The sequence below is a fragment of the Coregonus clupeaformis genome, unplaced genomic scaffold (genome assembly GCF_020615455.1).
Source record: "Coregonus clupeaformis isolate EN_2021a unplaced genomic scaffold, ASM2061545v1 scaf1523, whole genome shotgun sequence".
NCBI classification, from domain to species: domain Eukaryota; kingdom Metazoa; phylum Chordata; class Actinopteri; order Salmoniformes; family Salmonidae; genus Coregonus; species Coregonus clupeaformis.
Window position 1 is genome coordinate 59,995 of NW_025534977.1, and position 22,230 is coordinate 82,224.

The 22,230-nt window shown below is 50.7% G+C and overlaps 1 pseudogene; it reads right to left on the reverse strand.

Annotated features, from left to right (window-relative positions):
* The window catches only part of LOC123487207, a 110,341-nt pseudogene that overhangs the window by 39,994 nt on the left and 48,117 nt on the right, over positions 1-22,230 (reverse strand).

A 22,230-nucleotide genomic window follows, 5' to 3' on the forward strand; every position in this document is an offset into this window, starting at 1 on the left:
AGCAATTAGGGTTAAGTGCCTTGCTCAAGGGCACATCGACACATTTTTCACCTAGTTGGCTCGGGGATTAGAACCAGCGACCTTTCGGTTACTGGCACAACGCTCTTAACCACTAAGCTACCTGCCGCCCTGTATGACATCGTTTGCGTTCCAAATGGCACCCTATGGGTCCTGGTCTAAAGTAGTACTATATAGGGAATAGGGTGCCGTTTGGAACATAGTCAGCATTAGGCTCAACTCCCCCCTCTACCTAATTCCCCCTCTACTTACATTCACACTGACATCTACCCCTCCACAGTTAAAGCACTCGCACTGACCGTTTCCATGGGGTGATAGGGAGTTGTGTGTGTTTTGTCAATCATTCCCACTGCATGGCTAAACTCCCCTTAACTCTACTTACATTCACACTGTATGGACGTCCAGGTTGAACTGCTGAATGGCTCCCATGCTGATCTGCTTCAGCTCGCTGTCCAAGGGCATCTGCATCAGGGACGTGGACAGGTGCTTACACGCTGACATACAGGCTGTCTGGGCCACTTTACCCTACAGGAGGAGAGAGGGGGAGGGGAGAGAGAGGGGAGGGGGAGAGGATACAGAGGGTGAGAGGAGAGAGAGAGGGGGAGGGGGAGAGGATACAGAGGGTGAGAGGAGAGAGAGAGGGGGGAGGGGAGAGGATACAGAAGAGTGAGAGGAGAGAGAGGGGGAGAGGGGAGAGGATATGAGGGTGAGGAGAGAGAGAGGAGGGGGAGGGGAGAGGATACAGAGGGTGAGGAGAGAGCGAGAGAGGGGGAGAGAGATACAGAGGGTGAGAGGAGAGAGCGAGAGAGGGGGAGAGGGTACAGAGGGTGAGAGGAGAGAGAGAGAGAGAGAGAGAGAGAGAGAGAGAGAGAGAGAGAGAGAGAGAGAGAGAGAGAGAGAGAGAGAGAGAGAGAGAGAGAGAGAGAGAGAGAGAGAGAGAGGAGAGCAGAGAGAGAGAGAGAGAGAGAGAGAGAGGAGAGAGAGAGAGAGACAGAGAGAGAGACAGAGACAGAAATAGAGAGGGGGAAAAGAGAAGAGAATAAATGTCAGTTTGAGCAGGACAACCTGTCAGTAGAATATGGGAGGAAAGATTTAGTCAAAGCTTCCTCTACCATACCTGAGGATTTGGAATTGACTACTGTGGGCTGCTGGCCCATGTTCTCTAGATAACAGCAGGTTATGTAACGACACCGAACAAAACATGGGTAAAACATGCAGGCAGAACAGCACAGATGAGGCTCAAACAGAGCGGCGTCTTCAAATGAACAGGGTTGGTACAGAGCGAGGAAAAGCAGACCAGACCAACAGACCACAGAGACATCATGCACTAAGAACAGACCAGACCAACAGACCACAGAGACATCATGCACTAAGAACAGTAACACCAGGCTGTTATCATGCTGATGGCTGACAGAGAGAGCACCAGAGAGACATGGGTTGGACTGTTGTCTGGTGGGGTCCATGCTGTCCAACCCATGTATCACTATCAAATGATTGTTGCATCTTTTCAATGTGCTCCAGACTACCCTATACAGTGGCTCAAGTCCCCACAGGAAACCAGAGAAGAAGACCTCTGCACATGGACAGCCCTGGTCATCAGGAACCACTGGTGATGTTTATTAGGATAGTTTACTTCCAATGAATGAATCCACTGCAGATAGAATCTCAGTGATACGTTTGTTTACACAAACACGATCCCAAGCTAGCCCTGCCAGGTCAGGATCAGGGATGGGTGGTGTGGGAGGGTCGGAGGGTCGCTAGCCCTGCCAGGTCAGGATCAGGGATGGGTGGTGTGGGAGGGTCGGAGGGTCGCTAGCCCCTGCCAGGTCAGGACCAGGGATGGGTGGTGTGGGAGGGTCGGAGGGTCGCTAGCCCTGCCAGGTCAGGATCAGGGATGGGTGGTGTGGGAGGGTCGGGAGGGTCGCTAGCCCTGCCAGGTCAGGATCAGGGATGGGTGGTGTGGGAGGGTCGGAGGGGTCGCTAGCCCTGCCAGGTCAGGATCAGGGATGGGTGGTGTGGGAGGGTCGTAGGGTCGCTAGCCCTGCCAGGTCAGGATCAGGGATGGGTGGTGTGGGAGGGTCGGAGGGTCGCTAGCCCTGCCAGGTCAGGATCAGGGATGGGTGGTGTGGGAGGGTCGGAGGGTCGCTAGCCTGCCAGGTCAGGATCAGGGATGGGTGGTGTGGGAAGGGTCGGAGGGTCGCTAGCCCTGCCAGGTCAGGATCAGGGATGGGTGGTGTGGGAGGGTCGGAGGGTCGCTAGCCCTGCCAGGTCAGGATCAGGGATGGGTGGTGTGGGAGGGTCGGAGGGTCGCTAGCCCTGCCAGGTCAGGATCAGGGATGGGTGGTGTGGGAGGGTCGGAGGGTCGCTAGCCCTGCCAGGTCAGGATCAGGGATGGGTGGTGTGTGGGAGGGTCGGAGGGTCGCTAGCCCTGCCAGGTCAGGATCAGGGATGGGTGGTGTGGGAGGGTCGGAGGGTCGCTAGCCCTGCCAGGTCAGGATCAGGGATGGGTGGTGTGGGAGGGTCGGAGGGTCGCTAGCCCTGCCAGGTCAGGATCAGGGATGGGTGGTGTGGGAGGGTCGGAGGGTCGCTAGCCCTGCCAGGTCAGGATCAGGGATGGGTGGTGTGGGAGGGTCGGGAGGGTCGCTAGCCCTGCCAGGTCAGGATCAGGGATGGGTGGTGTGGGAGGGTCGGAGGGTCGCTAGCCCTGCCAGGTCAGGATCAGGGATGGGTGGTGTGGGAGGGTCGGGAGGGTCGCTAGCCCTGCCAGGTCAGGATCAGGGATGGGTGGTGTGGGAGGGTCGGAGGGTCGCTAGCCCTGCCAGGTCAGGATCAGGGATGGGTGGTGTGGGAGGGTCGGAGGGTCGCTAGCCCTGCCAGGTCAGGATCAGGGATGGGTGGTGTGGGAGGGTCGGAGGGTCGCTAGCCCTGCCAGGTCAGGATCAGGGATGGGTGGTGTGGGAGGGTCGGAGGGTCGCTAGCCCTGCCAGGTCAGGATCAGGGATGGGTGGTGTGGGAGGGTCGGAGGGTCGCTAGCCCTGCCAGGTCAGGATCAGGGATGGGTGGTGTGGGAGGGTCGGAGGGTCGGAGGGCAGTTAGAGGTCTATTCTGGAAATCTTTCAGCATCAGAAGAGACACCTTTCAGTCCCACACCTTTCTTTCTTTACCACCCTGGGATCACCGCCTACAGGGGTTGAACAATTCAGTTAACTTTCCCAAAATTCCCAGGTTTTCCAGAAATCCCCAACTGGAGGATTCCCAGATTTTCCTGCTTATTCCCAACCGATTCCAACCGGGATTTCTGGAAAACCTGGCAATTTTGAGAAAGTGTTCAACCCAATAGGCAGTGATCCCAGGGTAGATAGTAGTAGAGGCCTAGCAGAATAGACCTCCAACATCCATCCCAACAGTCAGAGAGCAACAACGTCTGCGTCCCCAAATAGCACCCTATTCCCCATAGTAGTGCACTATATAGGATATAGTACGGCTGAGAACGGCCAGCGATACGGTATTATCAACATACTTCGGTGCCGATACGATATGTATTGAGATTCTCACGATTCTATATGTATTGTGATTCGATACTGCGATTCGATGTTCCAAACATATTGCTCACAAACATTGGGAAAGTATTCAGACCCCTTCACTTTTTCCACATTTTGTTGCCTTATTCTAAAAATGTATTATATACTTTTTTCCCTCATCAGGTGCATCCTGTTTCCATTGATCATCCCTTGAGATGTTTCTACAACTTAATTGGAGTCCACCTGTGGTAAATTCAATTGATTGGACATGATTTTTAAAAGGCACACACCTGTCTATACAAGGTCCCACAGTTGACAGTGCATGTCAGAGCAAAAACCAAGCAATCGGGGGAGAAGGGCCTTGGTCAGGAGGTGACCAAGAACCCCGATGGTCAGTCTGACAGAGCTCCAGAGTTCCTCTGTGGAGATGGGAGAACTTTCTAGAAGGACAACCATCTCTGCAGCACTCCACCAATCAGGCATGTATGGTAGTGTGGCCAGACGGAAGCCACTCCTCAGTAAAAGGCACATGACAGCCCACTTGGAGTTTGCCAAAAGGAACCTAAAGGACTCTCAGACCATGAGAAACAAGATTCTCTGGTCTGATGAAACCAAGATTAAACTCTTTGGCCTGAATGCCAAGCGTCACGTCTGGAGGAAACCAGGCACCGCTTATCACCTGGCCAATACCATCCCCTACAGTGAAGCATGGTGGAGGCAGCATCATGCTGTGGGGATGTTTTTCAGCGGCAGGTGTGCCAAGCTTGTAGCGAAGAAGATGGCAGCCGTTTTACAGCCCTCTAACCAATTGTACTATTATGTGTGTTTTTTCGCATTATTTGTAATTTATTCAGTACATAATGTTTCTGCCATCGTCTCTGATAACCAAAAAAGAGCTTCTGGATATCAGGACAGCGATTACTCACCTCGTATTGGACTAATACTTTTTCTTCAACGAGTCGGACGCGAAGGATATCCTACAGACACCCGACAAGGCCCAAATCCCCGTCATTCGCATGAGAAAGAAACGGAGATATCGTGGACGTAGGTCGGGGTGCCTTGTAAGGATCCGACGGCGAGCGAGTAAACTGCCTCTTCCATCAATCCTATTAGCCAATGTTCAATCATTTCAATATAAATTGGATGACCTAAGATTAAGGTTATCCTACCAACGGGACATTAAAAACTGTAATATCTTATGTTTCACCGAGTCGTGGCTGAACGACGACATGGACAATATACAGCTGGCGGGATACATTTTACATTTTTGTCATTTAGCAGACGCTCTTATCCAGAGCGACTTACAGTTAGTGAGTGCATACATTATTTAATTTTTTTCATACTGGCCCCCGTGGGAAACAAACCCACAACCCTGCTCTACCAACATCCCTGCCGGCCATTCCCTCCCCTACCCTGGACGACACTGGGCCAATTGTGCGCCGCCCCATGGGTCTCCCGGTCACGGCCGGCTACGACAGAGCCTGGATATACGCTACATCGGCAGGATAGAACGGCTGACTCCGGTAAGACAAGGGGTGGCGGTCTGTATATATGTAAACAACAGCTGGTGCATAAAATCTAATACAAAGGAAGTCTCAAGGTTTTGCTCGCCTGAGGTAGAGTATCTCATGATAAGCTGTAGACCCACTATCTACCAAGAGAGTTTTCTTCTATATTTTTCGTAGCTGTCTATTTACCACCACAAACCGATGCAGGCACTAAGATTGCACTCAATGAGCTGTATAAGGTCATAAGTAAACAGGAAAACTCTAGACCACCTTTACTCCACACACAGAGACGCGTCCAAAGCTCTCCCTCGCCCTCCATTTGGTAAATCTGACCATAACTCTATCCTCCTGATTCCTGCTTATAAGCAAAAACTAAAGCAGGAAGCACCAGTGACTCGGTTAATAAGGAAGTGGTCAGATGAAGCAGATGCTAAGCTACAGGACTGTTTTGCTAGAACAGACTGGAATATGTTCCGGGATTCTTCTGAAAGCATTGAGGAGTACACCACATCAGTCACTGGCTTCATCAATAAGTGCATCGATGACGTCGTCCCCACAGTGACCGTGCGTACATACCCCCAACCAGAAGCCATGGATTACAGGAAACATCCGCACTGAGCTAAAGGGTAGAGCTGCCGCTTTCAAGGAGCAGGACTCTAACCCGGACGCTTATAAGAAATCCCGCTATGCCCTCCGACGAGCCATCAAACAGGCAAGAACACTAAGATAACCTGCATAAATGACTACCGACCCGTAGCACTCACGTCTGTAGTCATGAAGTGCTTTGAAAGGCTGGTCATGACTCACAACACCATTATCCCAGAAACCCTAGACCACTCCAATTTGCATACCGCCCAAATAGATCCACAGATGATGCAATCTCTATTGCACTCCACACTGCCCTTTCCCACCTGGACAAGAGGAACACCTATGTGAGAATGCTATTCATTGACTACAGCGCAGCGTTCAACAACATAGTGCCCTCAAAGCTCATCACTAAGCTAAGGACCCTGGGACTAAACACCTCCCTCTCCAACTGGATCCTGGACTTCCTGACGGGCCGCCCCCAGGTGGTAAGGGTAGGTAATAACACATCTGCCACGCTGATCCTCAACACGGGGGCCCTCTCAGGGGTGCTGACAATTTGACCCGGTCTCCTGGAATGCTTGAGCGTATTCCGACTACAGGACGATCAAAATACTTGTAAAGATCTCTGGGGAACATGGGGAACTCAGGGCGTGTAGACCCAGAGCCGTGATCCCCAGATAGGCAGCCTCACTCTGGGGAACATGGGGAACTCAGGGCGTGTAGACCCAGAGCCGTGTTCCCAGATAGGCAGCCTCACTCTGGGGAACATGGGGAACTCAGGGCGTGTAGACCCAGAGCCGTGATCCCCAGATAGGCAGCCTCACTCTGGGGAACATGGGGAACTCAGGGCGTGTAGACGCAGAGCCGTGTTCCCCAGATAGGCAGCCTCACTCTGGGGAACATGGGGGAACTCAGGTGTAGACCCAGAGCCGTGTTCCCCAGATAGGCAGCATCACTCTGGGGAACATGGGGAACTCAGGGCATGTAGACCCAGAGCCGTGTTCCCCAGATAGGCAGCCTCACTCTGGGGAACATGGGAACTCAGGGGGTAGACCCAGAGCCATGATCCCCAGATAGGCAGCCTCACTCTGGGAACATGGGGAACTCAGGGCGTGTAGACCCAGAGCCGTGATCCCCAGATAGGCAGCCTCACTCTGGGGAACATGGGGAACTCAGGGCGTGTAGACCCAGAGCCGTGTTCCCCAGATAGGCAGCCTCACTCTGGGGAACATGGGGAACTCAGGGCGTGTAGACCCAGAGCCGTGATCCCCAGATAGGCAGCCTCACTCTGGGGAACATGGGGAACTCAGGGCGTGTAGACCCAGAGCCATGATCCCCAGATAGGCAGCCTCACTCTGGGGAACATGGGGAACTCAGGGCGTGTAGACCCAGAGCCGTGATCCCCAGATAGGCAGCCTCACTCTGGGGAACATGGGGAACTCAGGGCGTGTAGACCCAGAGCCGTGTTCCCCAGATAGGCAGCCTCACTCTGGGGAACATGGGGAACTCAGGGCGTGTAGACGCAGAGCCGTGTTCCCCAGATAGGCAGCCTCACTCTGGGGAACATGGGGAACTCAGGTGTAGACCCAGAGCCGTGTTCCCCAGATAGGCAGCATCACTCTGGGGAACATGGGGAACTCAGGGCGTGTAGACCCAGAGCCGTGTTCCCCAGATAGGCAGCCTCACTCTGGGGAACATGGGGAACTCAGGGCGTGTAGACCCAGAGCCATGATCCCCAGATAGGGAGCCTCACTCTGGGGAACATGGGGAACTCAGGGCGTGTAGACCCAGAGCCGTGTTCCCCAGATAGGCAGCCTCACTCTGGGGAACATGGGGAACTCAGGGCGTGTAGACCCAGAGCCGTGTTCCCCAGATAGGCAGCCTCACTCTGGGGAACATGGGGAACTCAGGGCGTGTAGACCCAGAGCCATGATCCCCAGATAGGCAGCCTCACTCTGGGGAACATGGGGAACTCAGGGCGTGTAGACCCAGAGCCGTGATCCCCAGATAGGCAGCCTCACTCTGGGGAACATGGTGAACTCAGGGCGTGTAGACCCAGAGCCGTGATCCCCAGATAGGCAGCCTCACTCTGGGGAACATGGGGAACTCAGGGCGTGTAGACCCAGAGCCGTGTTCCCCAGATAGGCAGCCTCACTCTGGGGAACATGGGGAACTCAGGGCGTGTAGACCCAGAGCCGTGATCCCCAGATAGGCAGCCTCACTCTGGGGAACATGGGGAACTCAGGGCGTGTAGACCCAGAGCCGTGATCCCCAGATAGGCAGCCTCACTCTGGGGAACATGGGGAACTCAGGGCGTGTAGACCCAGAGCCGTGATCCCCAGATAGGCAGCCTCACTCTGGGAACATGGGGAACTCAGGGCGTGTAGACCCAGAGCCGTGATCCCCAGATAGGCAGCCTCACTCTGGGGAACATGGGGAACTCAGGGCGTGTAGAACCAGAGCCGTGTTCCCCAGATAGGCAGCCTCACTCTGGGGAACATGGGGAACTCAGGGCGTGTAGACCCAGAGCCGTGATCCCCAGATAGGCAGCCTCACTCTGGGGAACATGGGGAACTCAGGGCGTGTAGACCCAGAGCCATGATCCCCAGATAGGCAGCCTCACTCTGGGAACATGGGGAACTCAGGGCATGTAGACCCAGAGCCGTGTTCCCCAGATAGGCAGCCTCACTCTGGGGAACATGGGGAACTCAGGGCGTGTAGACCCAGAGCCGTGTTCCCCAGATAGGCAGCCTCACTCTGGGGAACATGGGGAACTCAGGGCGTGTAGACCCAGAGCCATGATCCCCAGATAGGCAGCCTCACTCTGGGGAACATGGGGAACTCAGGGCGTGTAGACCCAGAGCCGTGTTCCCCAGATAGGCAGCCTCACTCTGGGGAACATGGGGAACTCAGGGCGTGTAGACCCAGAGCCGTGTTCCCCAGATAGGCAGCCTCACTCTGGGGAACATGGGGAACTCAGGGCGTGTAGACCCAGAGCCATGATCCCCAGATAGGCAGCCTCACTCTGGGGAACTTAGGGCGTGTAGACCCAGAGCCGTGATCCCCAGATAGGCAGCCTCACTCTGGGGAACATGGTGAACTCAGGGCGTGTAGACCCAGAGCCGTGATCCCCAGATAGGCAGCCTCACTCTGGGAACATGGGGAACTCAGGGGCGTGTAGACCCAGAGCCGTGTTCCCCAGATAGGCAGCCTCACTCTGGGGAACATGGGGAACTCAGGGCGTGTAGACCCAGGAGCCGTGATCCCCAGATAGGCAGCCTCACTCTGGGAACATGGGGGAACTCAGGGCGTGTAGACCCAGAGCCATGATCCCCAGATAGGCAGCCTCACTCTGGGGAACATGGGGAACTCAGGGCGTGTAGACCCAGAGCCGTGATCCCCAGATAGGCAGCCTCACTCTGGGGAACATGGGGAACTCAGGGCGTGTAGACCCAGAGCCGTGTTCCCCAGATAGGCAGCCTCACTCTGGGGAACATGGGGAACTCAGGGCGTGTAGACCCAGAGCCGTGATCCCCAGATAGGCAGCCTCACTATGGGGAACATGGGGAACTCAGGGCGTGTAGACCCAGAGCCGTGTTCCCCAGATAGGCAGCCTCACCTGGGGAACATGGGGAACTCAGGGCGTGTAGACCCAGAGCCGTGATCCCCAGATAGGCAGCCTCACTCTGGGGAACATGGGGAACTCAGGGCGTGTAGACCCAGAGCCATGATCCCCAGATAGGCAGCCTCACTCTGGGGAACATGGGGAACTCAGGGCGTGTAGACCCAGAGCCGTGTTCCCCAGATAGGCAGCCTCACTCTGGGGAACATGGGGAACTCAGGGCGTGTAGACCCAGAGCCGTGATCCCCAGATAGGCAGCCTCACTCTGGGAAACATGGGGAACTCAGGGCGTGTAGACCCAGAGCCATGATCCCCAGATAGGCAGCCTCACTCTGGGGGGAACATGGGGAACTCAGGGCGTGTAGACCCAGAGCCATGATCCCCAGATAGGCAGCCTCACTCTTGGGAACATGGGGAACTCAGGCGTGTAGACCCAGAGCCGTGTTCCCCAGATAGGCAGCCTCACTCTGGGGAACATGGGGAACTCAGGGCGTGTAGACCCAGAGCCGTGTTCCCCAGATAGGCAGCCTCACTCTGGGGAACATGGGGAACTCAGGGCGTGTAGACCCAGAGCCGTGATACCCAGATAGGCAGCCTCACTCTGGGGAACATGGGAACTCAGGGCGTGTAGACCCAGAGCCGTGATCCCCAGATAGGCAGCCTCACTCTGGGGAACATGGGGAACTCAGGCGTGTAGACCCAGAGCCGTGATCCCCAGATAGGCAGCCTCACTCTGGGGAACATGGGGAACTCAGGGCGTGTAGACCCAGAGCCGTGTTCCCCAGATAGGGCAGCCTCACTCTGGGAACATGGGGAACTCAGGGCGTGTAGACCCAGAGCCGTGATCCCCAGATAGGCAGCCTCACTCTGGGGAACATGGGGAACTCAGGGCGTGTAGACCCAGAGCCGTGATCCCCAGATAGGCAGCCTCACTCTGGGGAACATGGGGAACTCAGGGCGTGTAGACCCAGAGCCGTGATCCCCAGATAGGCAGCCTCACTCTGGGGAACATGGGGAACTCAGGGCGTGTAGACCCAGGCCGTGATCCCCAGATAGGCAGCCTCACTCTGGGAACATGGGGAACTCAGGGCGTGTAGACCCAGAGCCGTGATCCCCAGATAGGCAGCCTCACTCTGGGGAACATGGGGAACTCAGGGCGTGTAGACCCAGAGCCGTGATCCCCAGATAGGCAGCCTCACTCTGGGGAACATGGGGAACTCAGGGCGTGTAGACCCAGAGCCGTGATCCCCAGATAGGCAGCCTCACTCTGGGGAACATGGGGAACTCAGGGCGTGTAGACCCAGAGCCGTGTTCCCCAGATAGGCAGCCTCACTCTGGGGAACATGGGGAACTCAGGGCGTGTAGACCCAGAGCCGTGATCCCCAGATAGGCAGCCTCACTCTGGGGAACATGGGGAACTCAGGGCGTGTCGACCCAGAGCCGTGTTCCCCAGATAGGCAGCCTCACTCTGGGGAACATGGGGAACTCAGGGCGTGTAGACCCAGAGCCGTGATCCCCAGATAGGCAGCCTCACTCTGGGGAACATGGGGAACTCAGGGCGTGTAGACCCAGAGCCGTGATCCCCAGATAGGCAGCCTCACTCTGGGGAACATGGGGAACTCAGGGCGATGTAGACCCAGAGCGGGGCGTGTTCCCCAGATAGGCAGCCTCACTCTGGGGAACATGGGGAACTCAGGGCGTGTAGACCCAGAGCCGTGATCCCCCAGATAGGCAGCCTCACTCTGGGGAACATGGGGAACTCAGGGCGTGTAGACCCAGAGCCGTGTTCCCCAGATAGGCAGCCTCACTCTGGGGAACATGGGAACTCAGGGCTTGTAGACCCAGAGCCGTGTTCCCAGATAGGCAGCCTCACTCTGGGGAACATGGGGAACTCAGGCGTGTAGACCCAAGCCGTGATCCCCAGATAGGCAGCCTCACTCTGGGAACATGGGGAACTCAGGGCGTGTAGACCCAGAGCCGTGTTCCCCAGATAGGCAGCCTCACTCTGGGGAACATGGGGAACTCAGGCGTGTAGACCCAGAGCCGTGTTCCCCAGATAGGCAGCCTCACTCTGGGGAACATGGGGAACTCAGGGCGTGTAGACCCAGAGCCGTGTTCCCAGATAGGCAGCCTCACTCTGGGGAACATGGGGAACTCAGGGCGTGTAGACCCAGAGCCGTGTTCCCCAGATAGGCAGCCTCACTCTGGGGAACATGGGGAACTCAGGGCGTGTAGACCCAGAGCCGTGTTCCCCAGATAGGCAGCCTCACTCTGGGGAACATGGGGAACTCAGGGCGTGTAGACTCAGAGCCGTGTTCCCCAGATAGGCAGCCTCACTCTGGGGAACATGGGGAACTCAGGCGTGTAGACCCAGAGCCGTGTTCCCCAGATAGGCAGCCTCACTCTGGGGAACATGGGGAACTCAGGGCGTGTAGACCCAGAGCCGTGTTCCCCAGATAGGCAGCCTCACTCTGGGGAACATGGGGAACTCAGGGCATGTAGACCCAGAGCCGTGATCCCCAGATAGGCAGCCTCACTCTGGGGAACATGGGGGACTCAGGGCGTGTAGACCCAGAGCCGTGTTCCCCAGATAGGCAGCCTCACTCTGGGGAACATGGGGAACTCAGGGCGTGTAGACCCAGAGCCGTGTTCCCCAGATAGGCAGAAGAGGAGAGAGAATACTCTGGCTGCACCCCAGATGCCACCGTGCTCCTTATAGTAGTGATGGGGGAATCTTATCGAATCGCAATATTATTTTTGGACGATATTATATCGATATTTGACTCCCAAGTATCGATAAATAAAATAAAATAAATCCAATATTTGGATTTTGCTACTGTAAGTAGCATTAGCTAGCGCTAGTCAGTTGTACCTGTGCCAAAAGCAGGTATTTTTCATCCTATAGCTTGTTCTCCAACTTTTTAAATAGCGAGCCAACATATTTTTAGCACTTTTATTTCTAATCACATTTTTTTTGTCCCTCTGTCCTCTTGTCCCATTCAGACCCTTTCACTTTTTCCACATTTTGTTACGTTACAGCCATATTCTAAAATGTATTAAAATGTTTTTTTTCCCCTCATCAATCTACACAAAATACCCCATAATGACAAAGCAAAAACAGGTTTTTAGAAATGTTTGCAAATGTATTACAAATAAAAACTGAAATATAACATTTACATAAGTATTCAGACCCTTTACTCAGTACTTTGTTGAAGCACCTTTGGCAGTGATTACAGCCTCCAGTCTTCTTGGGTATCAAATCAAATTGTATTTGCCACATGCGCCGAATACAACAGGTGTAGACATTACAGTGAAATGCTTACTTACAAGCCCATAACCAACAATGCAGTTTAAGAAAAAATCTAAATCAAAAATAATTAAAGAGCAGCAGTAAAATAAAATAACAGTAGGGTGGTTATATACAGGGGGTACCGGTACAGAGTCAATGTGCGGGGCACCGGTTAGTCGAGGTAATTGAGGTAAGTCGCTCTGGAAAAGAGCGTCTGCTAAATGACTTACATGTAAATGTAATATGTACATGTGGGTAGAGTTAAAAGTGACTATGCATAAATAATAAACAGAGTAGCAGCAGCGTAAAAGAGGAGGTTGGGAGGGGGGCAGTGCAAATAGTCCGGGTAGCCATGATTAGCTGTTCAGGAGTCTTATGGCTTGGGGGTAGAAGCTGTTAAGAAGCCTTTTGGACCTAGACTTGGCACTCCCGGTACCGCTTGCCGTGCGGTAGCAGAGAGAACAGTCTATGACTAGGGTGGCTGGAGTCTTTGATAATGTTTAGGGCCTTCCTCTGACACCGCCTGGTATAGAGGTCCAGGAAGCTTGGCCCCAGGGATGTTCTGGGCCGTACGCACTACCCTCTGTAGTGCCTTGCTGTCGGAGGCCGAGCAGTTACCATACCAGGCGGTGATGCAACCAGTCAGGATGCTCTCGATGGTGCAGCTGTAGAACTTGCTAAATCCTTTCAGTCTCCTGAGGGGGAATAGGCTTTGTCGTGCCCTCTTCACCACTGTCTTGGTGTGTTTGGACCATGATAGTTTGTTGGGGATGTGGACACCAAGGAACTTGAAGCTCTCAACCTGCTCCACTACAGCCCCGTCGATGAGAATGGGGGCGTGCTCGTCCCTCTTTTTTTTCTTGTAGTCTACAATCATCTCCTTTGTCTTGCTCACGTTGAGAGAGAGGTTGTTGTCCTGGCACCACACGGCCAGGTCTCTGACCTCCTCCCTATAGGCTGTCTCATCGTTGTCGGTGATCAGGCATACCACCGTTGTGTCGTCAGCAAACTTAATGATGGTGTTGGAGCCGTGCTTGGCCACGCAGTCATGGGTGAACAGGGAGTACAGGAGGGGACTAAGCACGCACCCCTGAGGGTCCCCCGTGTTGAGGATCAGCGTGGCAGATGTGTTGTTGTCTACCCTTACCACCTGGGGCGGCCCGTCAGGAAATCCAGGATCCAGTTGCAGAGGGAGGTGTTTAGTCCCAGGGTCCTTAGCTTAGTGATGAGCTTTGTGGACACTATGGTGTTGAACACTGAGCTGTAGTCAATGAATAGCATTCTCACATACAGTGGGGAGAACAAGTATTTGATACACTGCCGATTTTTGCAGGTTTTCCTACTTACAAAGCATGTAGAGGTCTGTCATTTTTATCATAGGTACACTTCAACTGTGAGAGACGGAATCTAAAACAAAAATCCATAAAATCACATTGTATGATTTTTTAAGTAATTAATTTGCATGACAAAAAGTATTTGATCACCTACCAACCAGTAAGAATTCCGGCTCTCACAGACATGTTAGTTTTCTTTAAGAAGCCCTCCTGTTCTCCACTCATTACTTGTATTAACTAGACCTGTTTGAACTCATTACCTGTATAAAAGACACCTGTCCACACACTCAATCAAACAGACTCCAACCTCTCCACAATGGCCAAGACCAGAGAGCAGTGTAAGGACATCAGGGATACAATTGTAGACCTGCACAAGGCTGGGATGGGCTACAGGACAATAGGCAAGCAGCTTGGTGAGAAGGCAACAACTATTGGCGCAATTATTAGAAAATGGAAGAAGTTCAAGATGACGGTCAATCACACTCGGTCTGGGGCTCCATGCAAGATCTCACCTCGTGGGGCATCAATGATCATGTGGAAGGTGAGGGATCAGCCCAGAACTACACGGCAGGACCTGGTCAATGACCTGAAGAGAGCTGGGACCACAGTCTCAAAGAAAACCATTAGTAACACACTACGCCGTCATGGATTAAAATCCTGCAGCACACGCAAGGTCCCCCTGCTCAAGCCAGCGCATGTCCAGGCCCGTCTGAAGTTTGCCAATGACCATCTGGATGATCCAGAGGAGGAATGGGAGAAGGTCATGTGGTCTGATGAGACAAAAATAGAGCTTTTTTTGTCTAAACTCCACTCGCTGTGTTTGGAGGAAGAAGAAGGATGAGTACAACCCCAAGAACACCATCCCAACTGTGAAGCATGGAGGTGGAAACATCATTCTTTGGGGATGCTTTTCTGCAAAGGGGACAGGATGACTGCACCGTATTGAGGGGGAGGATGGATGGGGCCATATATCGCAAGATCTTGGCCAACAACCTCCTTCCCTCAGTAAGAGCATTGAAGATGGGTTGTGGCTGGGTCTTCCAGCATGACAATGACCCAAAACACACAGCCAGGGCAACTAAGGAGTGGCTCCGTAAGAAGCATCTCAAGGTCCTGGAGTGGCCTAGCCAGTCTCCAGACCTGAACCCAATAGAAAATCTTTGGAGGGAGCTGAAAGTCCGTATTGCCCAGCGACAGCCCCCGAAACCTGAAGGATCTGGAGAAGGTCTGTATGGAGGAGTGGGCCAAAATCCCTGCTGCAGTGTGTGCAAACCTGGTCAAGACCTACAGGAAACATATGATCTCTGTAATTGCAAACAAAGGTTTCTGTACCAAATATTAAGTTCTGCTTTTCTGATGTATCAAATACTTATGTCATGCAATAAAATGCAAATTAATTACTTAAAAATCATACAATGTGATTTTCTGGATTTTCGTTTTAGATTCCGTCTCTCACAGTTGAAGTGTACCTATGATAAAAATTACAGACCTCTACATACTTTGCAAGTAGAAAAAAGTGTATCAAATACTTGTTCTCCCCACTGTAGGTGTGTTCCTTTTGTCCAGGTGGGAAAGGGCAGTGTGGAGTGCGATTGAGATTGCATCATCTGTGTATCTGTTGGGGCGGTATGCGAGTGGAGTGGGTCTAGGGTTTCGGGATGATGGTGTTGATGTGAGCCATGACCACCCTTTCAAAGCACTTCATGGCTACCAACGTGAGTGCTTCGTGGCGGTAGTCATTTAGGCAGGTTACCTTCACTTTATTGGACAAAGGGACTATGGTGGTCTGCTTGAAACATGTAGGTATTACACACTTGGTCAGGGAGAGGTTGAAAATGTCAGTGAAGACACTTGCTAGTTGGTCCGCGCATGCTCTGAGTACACGTCCTGGTAATACATCTGGCACCACAGCCTTGTGAATGTTGACCTGTTTAAAGGTCTTGCTCACATCGGCTACAGAGCGCGTGATCGTCCGGAACAGCTGGTGCTCTCATGCATGCTTCAGTGTTGCTTGCCTCGAAGCGAGCATAAAAAGGCATTTAGCCCGTCTGGTAGGCTCGCGTCACTGGGCAGCTGCGGCTGGGTTTCCCTTTGTAGTCCGTAATAGTTTGCGAGCCCTGCCACATCCGACGAGCGTCAGAGCCGGTGTAGTAGGATTCAATCTTAGTCCTGTATTGACGCTTTGCCTGTTTGATGGTTCGTCGGAGGGCATAGCGGGATTTCTTATAAGTGTCTGGATTAGTGTCCCGCTCCTTGAAAGCGGCAGCTCTAGCCTTTAGCTCGGTGCGGATGTTGCCTGTAATCCATGGCTTCTGGTTGGGATATGTACGTACGGTCACTGTGGGGACGACGTCGTCGATGCACTTATTGATTAAGCCGGTGACTGATGTGGTAAACTCCTCAATGCCATTGGATGAATCCCAGAACATATTCCAGTCTGTGCTAGCAAAACAGTCCTGTAGCGTAGCATCTGTGTCATCTGACCACTTCGTATTGACCGAGTCACTGGTACTTCCTGCTTTAGTTTTTGCTTTTAAGCAGGAATCAGCAGGATAGAATTATGGTTAGATTTTCCAAAAGGAGGGCGAGGGAGAGCTTTGTGCGCGTCTCTGTGTGTGGAGTAAAGTCGGTTTGTGGTGGTAAATAGACGGCTATGAAAAATATAGATGAAAACTCTTGGTAGATAGTGTGGTCTACAGCTTATCATGAGTCTCTTTATGTAGTGTTGTGGCGTGTCTCTTTATGTAGTGTTGTAGTGTCTCTCTTTATGTAGTGTTGTGGTGTCTCTCTTTATGTAGTGTTGTGGTGTCTCTCTTTATGTAGTGTTGTGGAGTCTCTCTTTATGTAGTGTTGTGGTGTCTCTCTTTATGTAGTGTTGTGGTGTCTCTCTTTATGTAGTGTTGTGGTGTCTCTCTTTATGTAGTGTTGTGGTGTCTCTCTTTATGTAGTGTTGTGGTGTCTCTCTTTATGTAGTGTTGTGGTGTCTCTCTTTATGTAGTGTTGTGGCGTCTCTCTTTATGTAGTGTTGTGGTGTCTCTTTATGTAGTGTTGTGGTGTCTCTCTTTATGTAGTGTTGTGGTGTCTCTCTTTATGTAGTGTTGTGGTGTCTCTCTTTATGTAGTGTTGTGGTGTCTCTCTTTATGTAGTGTTGTGGTGTCTCTTTATGTAGTGTTGTGGTGTCTCTTTATGTAGTGTTGTGCCGTCTCTCTTTATGTAGTGTTGTAGGCGTCTCTCTTTATGTAGTGTTGTGGTGTCTCTTTTTATGTAGTGTTGTGGAGTCTCTCTTTATGTAGTGTTGTGGTGTCTCTCTTTATGTAGTGTTGTGGTGTCTCTCTTTATGTAGTGTTGTAGTGTCTCTCTTTATGTAGTGTTGTAGGCGTCTCTCTTTATGTAGTGTTGTGGTGTCTCTCTTTATGTAGTGTTGTGGTGTCTCTCTTTATGTAGTGTTGTGGCGTCTCTCTTTATGTAGTGTTGTGGTGTCTCTCTTTATGTAGTGTTGTCTCTCTTTATGTAGTGTTGTGGTGTCTCTCTTTATGTAGTGTTGTGGCGTCTCTCTTTATGTAGTGTTGTGGTGTCTCTCTTTATGTAGTGTTGTGGCGTCTCTATGTAGTGTTGTGGCGTCTCTCTTTATGTAGTGTTGTGGCGTCTCTCTTTATGTAGTGTTGTGGCGTCTCTCTTTATGTAGTGTTGTGGCGTCTCTCTTTATGTAGTGTTGTGGTGTCTCTCTTTATGTAGTGTTGTGGTGTCTCTCTTTATGTAGTGTTGTGGTGTCTCTCTTTATGTAGTGTTGTGGTGTCTCTCTTTATGTAGTGTTGTTGAGTCTCTCTTTATGTAGTGTTGTGGTGTCTCTCTTTATGTAGTGTTGTGGTGTCTCTCTTTATGTAGTGTTGTGGTGTCTCTCTTTATGTAGTGTTGTGGTGTCTCTCTTTATGTAGTGTTGTGGTGTCTCTCTTTATGTAGTGTTGTGGTGTCTCTCTTTATGTAGTGTTGTGGTGTCTCTCTTTATGTAGTGTTGTGGTGTCTCTCTTTATGTAGTGTTGTGGTGTCTCTCTTTATGTAGTGTTGTGGCGTCTCTCTTTATGTAGTGTTGTGGCGTCTCTCTTTATATAGTGTTGTGGCGTCTCTCTTTATGTAGTGTTGTGGCGTCTCTCTTTATGTAGTGTTGTGGCGTCTCTCTTTATGTAGTGTTGTGGTGTCTCTCTTTATGTAGTGTTGTGGTGTCTCTCTTTATGTAGTGTTGTGGTGTCTCTCTTTATGTAGTGTTGTGGTGTCTCTCTTTATGTAGTGTTGTGGTGTCTCTCTTTATGTAGTGTTGTGGTCTCTCTTTATGTAGTGTTGTGGTGTCTCTTTATGTAGTGTTGTGCCGTCTCTCTTTATGTAGTGTTGTGGCGTCTCTCTTTATGTAGTGTTGTGGTGTCTCTTTTTATGTAGTGTTGTGGAGTCTCTCTTTATGTAGTGTTGTGGTGTCTCTCTTTATGTAGTGTTGTGGTGACTCTCTTTATGTAGTGTTGTCGTGTCTCTCTTTATGTAGTGTTGTGGTGTCTCTCTTTATGTAGTGTTGTGGTGTCTCTCTTTATGTAGTGTTGTGGCGTCTCTCTTTATGTAGTGTTGTGGTGTCTCTCTTTATTTAGTGTTGTGGTGTCTCTCTTTATGTAGTGTTGTGGTGTCTCTCTTTATGTAGTGTTGTGGTGTCTCTCTTTATGTAGTGTTGTGGTGTCTCTCTTTATGTAGTGTTGTGGCGTCTCTCTTTATGTAGTGTTGTGGTGTCTCTCTTTATATAGTGTTGTGGCGTCTCTCTTTATGTAGTGTTGTGGTGTCTCTCTTTATGTAGTGTTGTGGTGTCTCTCTTTATGTAGTGTTGTGGTGTCTCTCTTTATGTAGTGTTGTGGTGTCTCTATGTAGTGTTGTGGTGTCTCTCTTTATGTAGTGTTGTGGTGTCTCTCTTTATGTAGTGTTGTGGTGTCTCTCTTTATGTAGTGTTGTGGCGTCTCTCTTTATGTAGTGTTGTGGCGTCTCTCTTTATGTAGTGTTGTGGTGTCTCTCTTTATGTAGTGTTGTGGCGTCTCTCTTTATGTAGTGTTGTGGCGTCTCTCTTTATGTAGTGTTGTGGTGTCTCTCTTTATGTAGTGTTGTGGTGTCTCTCTTTATGTAGTGTTGTGGTGTCTCTCTCTTTATGTAGTGTTGTGGAGTCTCTCTTTATGTAGTGTTGTGGTGTCTCTCTTTATGTAGTGTTGTGGTGTCTCTCTTTATGTAGTGTTGTGGTGTCTCTCTTTATGTAGTGTTGTGGTCTCTCTTTATGTAGTGTTGTGTGTTTTGTCCTACATCTTTATTTTTATTCCCAGCCCCTGTCCCCGCAGGAGGCCTTTTGCCTCTTGGTAGGCCGTCATTGTAAATACATTACATTTTTTAAATTTTAGTCATTTAGCAGACGCTCTTATCCAGAGCGACTTACAGGAGCAATTAGGGTTAAGTGCCTTGCTCAAGGGCACAGACAGATTTTTCACCTAGTCGGCTCAGGGATTAGAACCAGCGACCTTTCGGTTACTGGCACAACGCTCTTAACCACTAAGCTACCTGAATGTGTTCCTAATTTAAAAATAAATAAATAAACCTATCTCAACACATGACATGCCAAAGACTATACCACTGTCACTATTCAGATGACTGTGAAAGTAGATGTCATGCTCAAACAGTGAATTCAACACAAATTCACCTTCCAGCAGGACAAAAACCTAAAACACAAGGCCAAATATACACTGGAGTTGGTTACCAAGACGACATTGAATGTTCCTGAGTGGTCGAATCGGCTTGAGAATCTATGGCAAGACCTGAAAATGGCTGTTTAGCAATGATCAACAACCAACTTGACAGAGCTTGAAGAATTTTAAAAAGAACAATGTGCAAATATTTTACATTCCAGGTTTGCAACGCTCTTAGAGACTTACCCAGAAAGACTCACAGATGTAATCGCTGCCGAAGGTGATTCTAACATGTATTGACTCAGGGGAGTGAATACTTATGTAAATGAGATATTTCAGTATTTCATATTCAATACATTTCCTAACATTTCTAAAAACGTGTTTTCACTTTGTCATTATGGGGTATTGTGTGTTTTCCCTTTGTCATTATGGGGTATTGTGTGTAGATGGGTGAGGAAAAAACATATATTTAATCCATTTTGAATTCAGGCTGCAACACAACATGTGGAATAAGTCAAGGGGTATGAATACTTTCTGAAGCCACTGTATATGGCTCCTATAATCCATCCATCCATCTCCATCTATCTATCTACAGCATGGATCCACCCTAAGAGTGGGTTTCTAGTGTAGAGCTGAGAGGAAACTGCCATGCACGACTGTCCCATAGACCGCCTCACTAGCAGGAAGCTAGCATAGAGCTGTGTTCAACATGACGACATAGAGCTGTGTTCAACATGACGACATAGAGCTGTGTTCAACATGACGACATAGAGCTGTGTTCAACATGACGACATAGAGCTGTGTTCAACATGACGACATAGAGCTGTGTTCAACATGGCGGCATAGAGCTGTGTTCAACATGACGACATAGAGCTGTGTTCAACATGACGACATAGAGCTGTGTTCAACATGACGACATAGAGCTGTGTTCAACATGACGACATAGAGCTGTGTTCAACATGACGACATAGAGCTGTGTTCAACATGACGACATAGAGCTGTGTTCAACATGACGACATAGAGCTGTGTTCAACATGACGACATAGAGCTGTGTTCAACATGACGACATAGAGCTGTGTTCAACATGACGACATAGAGCTGTGTTCAACATGACGACATAGAGCTGTGTTCAACATGACGACATAGAGCTGTGTTCAACATGACGACATAGAGCTGTGTTCAACATGACGACATAGAGCTGTGTTCAACATGACGACATAGAGCTGTGTTCAACATGACGACATAGAGCTGTGTTCAACATGACGACATAGAGCTGTGTTCAACATGACGACATAGAGCTGTGTTCAACATGAGCATAGAGCTGTGTTCAACATGACGACATAGAGCTGTGTTCAACATGACGACATAGAGCTGTGTTCAACATGACGACATAGAGCTGTGTTCAACATGACGACATAGAGCTGTGTTCAACATGACGACATAGAGCTGTGTTCAACATGACGACATAGAGCTGTGTTCAACATGACGACATAGAACTGTGTTCAACATGACAACAGCACAGAAACACTAGTTGAATATGATATCCCATCCTTTATTTATATAGCCGGCTACCACCCGGTTACTCAACCCTGCACCTTAGAGACTGCTGTCCTACGTACATAGACATGGACTCACTGGTCACTTTAATAATGTTTACATACTGTTCTACTAATTTCATATGTATATACTGTATTCTACTCAATGCCACTCTGACATTGCTCATCCTAATATTTATATATTTCTTAATTCCATATACTACTGCACTGTTGGAGCTCGGAACACAAGCGTTTCGCTACACCTGCAAAAACATCTGCTAAATATGTGTATGTGACCAATCAAATGTGATTTGATTTATGCCAACCATATGTTACCATATAGTCTACTACACATACTGAACACGTTGTCCAGGCGTGACCCTGGCGTGACCCTGGCGTGACCCTGGACAACACCCGGTCGTTCTCCGCTAACATCAAGGCGGTGACCCGATCCTGTAGGTTCATGCTCTACAACATTCGCAGAGTACGACCCTGCCTCACACAGGAAGCGGCACAGGTCCTAATCCAGGCACTTGCCATCTCCCCGTCTGGATTACTGCAACTCGCTGTTGGCTGGGCTCCCTGCCTGTGCCAATAAACCCCTACAACTCATCCAGAACGCCGCAGCCCGTCTTGTGTTCAACCTTCCCAAGTTCTCTCACGTCACCCCCTCCTCCGCACACTCCACTGGCTTCCAGTTGAAGCTCGCATCTGCTACAAGACCATGGTGCTTGCCTGTGGAGCAGTGAGGGGAACGGCACCTCCGTACCTTCAGGCTCTGATCAGTCCCTACACCCAAACGAGGGCATTGCGTTCATCCACCTCTGGCCTGCTGGCCCCCTACCTCCGGGAAGCACAGTTCCCGCTCAGCCCAGTCAAAACTGTTCGCTGCTCTGGCACCCCAATGGTGGAACAAGCTCCCTCACGACGCCAGGACAGCGGAGTCACTCACCACCTTCCGGAGACACTTGAAACCCTACCTCTTTAAGGAATACCTGGGATAGGATAAAGTAATCATTCTACCCCCCCTTACCCCACCCCCAAAAATGGTAAAGTGGTTGTCCCACTGGCTATCATAAGGTGAATGCACCAATCTGTAAGTGGCTCTGGATAAGA